Source organism: Octopus sinensis, linkage group LG5, assembly GCF_006345805.1.
Source record: "Octopus sinensis linkage group LG5, ASM634580v1, whole genome shotgun sequence".
NCBI lineage: Eukaryota > Metazoa > Mollusca > Cephalopoda > Octopoda > Octopodidae > Octopus > Octopus sinensis.
Window position 1 is genome coordinate 130,774,163 of NC_043001.1, and position 5,000 is coordinate 130,779,162.

A 5,000-nucleotide genomic window follows, 5' to 3' on the forward strand; every position below is an offset into this window, starting at 1 on the left:
AATGATGATGATGATGATAAGAATCTTAGCTAACGGGCTTCATTGAGGGCTGGTATAGTGGCCAAAGGGTTAACAGCTAGAATTCCATTACTGCTGAAACACTGTTTCCACGATTAAGATTACTCAATGCACAAGGCACTGTCCTAGTTCATACAGATGTAAATAAATACCACAAGTAGTTGCAGATTACTACTGGAAGCAACAACAATGTTGTATAATTGACAAGTAATTCTGTTAGGTCACAGAGTCAAGGTCAAATCTTACCATAAGTAATAGCTTGAAGAGACACTCTTCACAAGTGAATAGAACTAATCATCAATCTAATTAAGACACGTCAACGATACAACTGATTAGAAAATGTCAAGAAACTGACTTTATTTATCTCGCTTGCTTTAGATGAATTAATATTAATTGAACGACTGCCTGGCTGACTGATAGGTACGAAAGTAAGTCAAATTTATTTTCGAAGCTCCTTTGTACTGTGTTTAAAGACAAAGGATATGAAAGGATATGCTGCAGGGAGAACAGTAGGGATCTGGAAAGAGGAAACATTTCCCTGTTACTCTCTCTCTCTTTTACTCTTTTACTTGTTTCAGTCATTTGACTGCGGCCATGCTGCAGCACCGCCTTTAGTCAAGCAAATCGACCCCGGGACTTATTCTTTGTAAGCCCAGTACTTATTCTATCGATCTCTTTTTGCCGAACCGCTAAGTGACAGGGACGTAAACACACCAGCATCGGTTGTCAAGCAATGCTAGGGGACAAACACAGACACACAAACACACACATACATATATATATATATATATACGACAGGCTTCTTTCAGTTTCCGTCTACCAAATCCACTCACAAGGCATTGGTCGGCCCGAGGCTATAGCAGAAGACACTTGCCCAAGATGCCACGCAGTGGGACTGAACCCGGAACCATGAGGTTGGTAAACAAGCTACTTACCACACAGCCACTCCTGCGCCTATTGTTGTTTTTAACCCTTCAACATTTAAACCAACCATATCCGGCCCAAATATTCTACTTATTTTATGTTCAAACTGGCCAGAGCTGGCCTCTCACGCATACCCTATAATGCTATTCTATAAATAAAACAATTACATCATCATAATCTTGAAGCTTTGGGATAATGCGTGACTAATTCAAAATGGTGTAAATGAACAAACATTGCATTTGACAGAATAATCCAAATGCTAAAGGGTTAACCCTTAGATCTACCCAATTCATTCCAGCTGTGACCATCTCATCTTTTCTTCTTTTTGGTGCTGCGTGGCATCGAAGACCAAATTACCTAATATGTTCTCTTTTCTTTATGATGATGCTACTCCACAAGAGGTAGAGTATGGCCTGGTCAGCCTATAATGACATGCATAAGATCTGGTCATCAAATCTAAGTAGAGACTCCAAACTTGAAATCTTCAAAGCCACAGTCGAACCAATTCTACTATATGGCTCAGAAACCTGGACGTTATCAAAGAAGCTTGAGAGGCGGTTGGATGGAAACTACACTCGCCTCCTTATGAGAGCTCAAAATCTCTCGTGGAAGCGCCATCCAACCAAAATGCAAATATATGGGAAACTACCACCTGTGTCATCTCTTGTGAAAGGTAGGAGAGTCCAGTTTGCCGGACATTGTTGTAGAGCTGAAAAAGAGGTAATTTCTACTCTTCTCCTCTGGAAGCCATCTACTCGCATTACCAGAGGGCACACACTATCCTACCCTGATGTAATCTCCAGGGATACAGGCATCCAGCAACAGGACCTCCGTAATGCCATGATGGACCGTGAAGTCTGGCGTAGCATGGTAAATTCCATTGTCTCGACCACGGTCGAACAATGATGATGATGATGATGACAAGTGGTGGAGGGTGGAGGGACTTCTTTCAAATTTTGCTTATAAAATACCACATGTACAGCATTGGTCTACAAGAAGTTCTTATAAAAGACATTTGGCCAAATGTTATTGTAACAGTGTTATTGGCCTTTGGTAAAGCAAGGCTTTGGACCTGTAGTATCAATGTAACACTGAAGACAATAGTACTTATGTAACATTGAGCCTATAAAATTTATGTAACACCAGTACTTATAGTATTATGTAACACTGCGCCCTATAGCATTTATGTAACACAGGAGCCTATAGTATTATATAACACTGGAGCCAATGACACTTATGTAGCATTGGAGCCTATAGAATTTATGCAGTGCTGGTGCTTATAGTGTTTATGTAACACTGGGCCTATAACATTTATGTTACACAGGAGCCTATAATGTTATGGAATGCTGGGAGTATATAGCATTGATGTAACACTGAGCATACATATATTAATAGTGGGCCTTGGTGGGGGTGGGGTCCAGGACAACTAGCTAATGTACCCATAACTTAAAGCAGTACTGTTGTACAATGGGGTCAAATCTGGAATCATATGGCTGTGAACTGAACGTTTTAATAGCATAGTCAAAGCTGCATCCACAAATTATTTTATATCAGTTGGGTGAGTAATATACACAGAAACAGTGTAAAGGTGGTGCTCCAGCATGGCCGCAGTCAACTGACTGAAACAAGTAAAAGAGTAAAGAAATTTATAATTTAGCCAAAATAAAACCTGATTTATCAAATGAGAAGAAATTCAATAAAGGACCATAGCCTGGTAGCTTTTCCAGGCTAGAGGTGAGAGTGTAATTCCTCTGTAGCTTTGAGGCAGAACACCTTACTTTGGAAATAAAATTTTTAAAGACTTTGAGAAAGCAGATGGTTTGTTTCCCTTCTATGTTTGGCTGCATAAGTCTAACAGGTGTTTCTGCAAGAGTGAAACTGCCCAGATGATGGCTAGGATGTTGTCTGGAACAGAAACCTGAACTATGAAGATAGAGTGTCAAGATGCCCTGGTGGTACTTTCATCAAACTTCCCATGAAGGCTTAAAATATTTCATGGTATGAGCACAAGACCAAGGAGATTTATGGACAGACTCCAGCTTCGTTACATGACTTTTAGCAGTCCCATGCAACTCTTTGTTTCAAGGCCCCTTCCCTTCAATCAAAATTCATAATCTACACACCTTTTATCCATAGCTATCATCATCATGATCATCATCATTTAGCGTCCGTTTTCCATGCTAGCATGGGTTGGACGGTTCAACTGGGGTCTGTGAAGCTGGAAGGCTGCATCAGGCCCAGTCAGATCTGGCAGTGTTCCTACGGCTGGATGCCCTTCCTAATGCCAACCACTCCATGAGTGTAGTGGGTGCTTTTTACGTGCCACCCGCACAGGTGCCAGACGGAGCTGGCAAACAGCCACGAATGGATGGTGCTTTTACATGCCACTGGCACTATATTTTAGTTTATTCTATTTGAAGTTCAATATTTCATGTTATCCTAAAGAACAACTTTAAAAGTACAACATGTTAAATTTATTTAGGTCTATTACAAATTTCAATAAGTAAAACTTCCAGATATAAATAAAAGAACACTTTTATAATCCAGGCAACTTTCAAAGACAAATATGGTGCACTTTTCAGTTCATAAAATCATCGATCAGTTCAGAATAATCAAGCAGAGAGCTAAGTTCATGTTCAACAGATATCATAGACAATCCACTAAGTCTGGTACACGTTCATGGTACAATGTAATATTTTTACAAGAACTTTGCAGGTACAATGTATTATTTTATTTCTTGAAATTTTCAGTTAACATAGTTTAATTCTTGTTCAATATCTTAACCAAAGTAAATAGATGACTCATCTATGTACTTTGATCTTAAAATGGGGCCCTTCAACTGCGGAGGCCCCCTGCGACCACAGGGGTAGTGGGAGCTTAGCGACGGCTCTGACACATTCTCTCCTTTTCTGCCATTATTGCTCAGAACAGGGTAAGCTTCATCAGCCACAGCTTCTGTGCTAAGCCAGTGCTCCACAACCGGTACACTGCGGCACACTGGTGTGCCATGAGATGATGCTAGGTGTGCTGCAGTGTAACCTGAACATAATTTTTTTTTCACCTGTACTTTTAGTTATACTTTTAGTTATACTTTTAGTTCAGGTGTGCTGCTGAATTTTGAAAAGAATATAAGTGTACCACAAGTTAAAAAAAGTTGAGCAGCACTGTGCTGTACAACAGGGCATTCCGGACGTTATATTTTGAAGATTTCTGCATTCTAATAAAAGATGAAAACCACACAACTGCATTACTGATATTGGGAGGAAAAGATAAAATAAAATTGAGGCACTACTAAAGCTAATAGATTGGTGGGGGCGGGGGGGGGCAGAGATTCCAGGTGCAGCATAATGAGACATATCTATGAAGATAACAAGGAAGACGGTGATTTTGATGATGCTGTTTGATGATGAAGATGGTGGTGATGATGATGATGCAACTGATGATGATGTTGATAATGGATATGATAAGGATGACAATGATGAGGATGTTATTAATGATAATGATTGATATACTGATGATGACAATGATGATGATGAGGGATGATGCTGATTACAGATATGACGATGATGATAATGAAAATGATAATGATGATGATAACAGATATGATGATGATGATGACAATGATGGTGATGAAGGATGATGCTCGTTATAGATATGACGATGATGATGATGTTGATTACAGATGTGATGATGATGATGATGATGCAGCAGCTTGAAGAAGAATATCATCAAGTGACTGAACAAAATTGATTATCATTCAAGTCAAAGCAAAATGACCAACAAAGCAAGTACTAACAATGATTTTAGTCACTCAATCCAGAGGAAGGTAAACTTTTCCTTAACACACTGGCTTACCTTTACTGACCTGGTGTATGTGAACATGTATGTAACTGCATGCGTGTGTGTGTGCAGTGTGTAATTCTGTGTTTGTAGTTGTTGCTGTTTAACATGAATGTAGTTTATTTTACAATTGGAAAAAAGCTGTTATGAATGAAAACAAGTACAGTTTGAAACAACAAAACTAATAAATAAAGAGAATCATTCCACTGCCACAGATA

General features: G+C 39.3%; 1 protein-coding gene across 1 annotated transcript in view; it reads right to left on the reverse strand.

Annotated features, from left to right (window-relative positions):
• LOC115212276 (protein fuzzy homolog) overlaps window positions 1-5,000 on the reverse strand; it is a 1,390,078-nt gene that overhangs the window by 789,792 nt on the left and 595,286 nt on the right. The window lies entirely within an intron of this gene.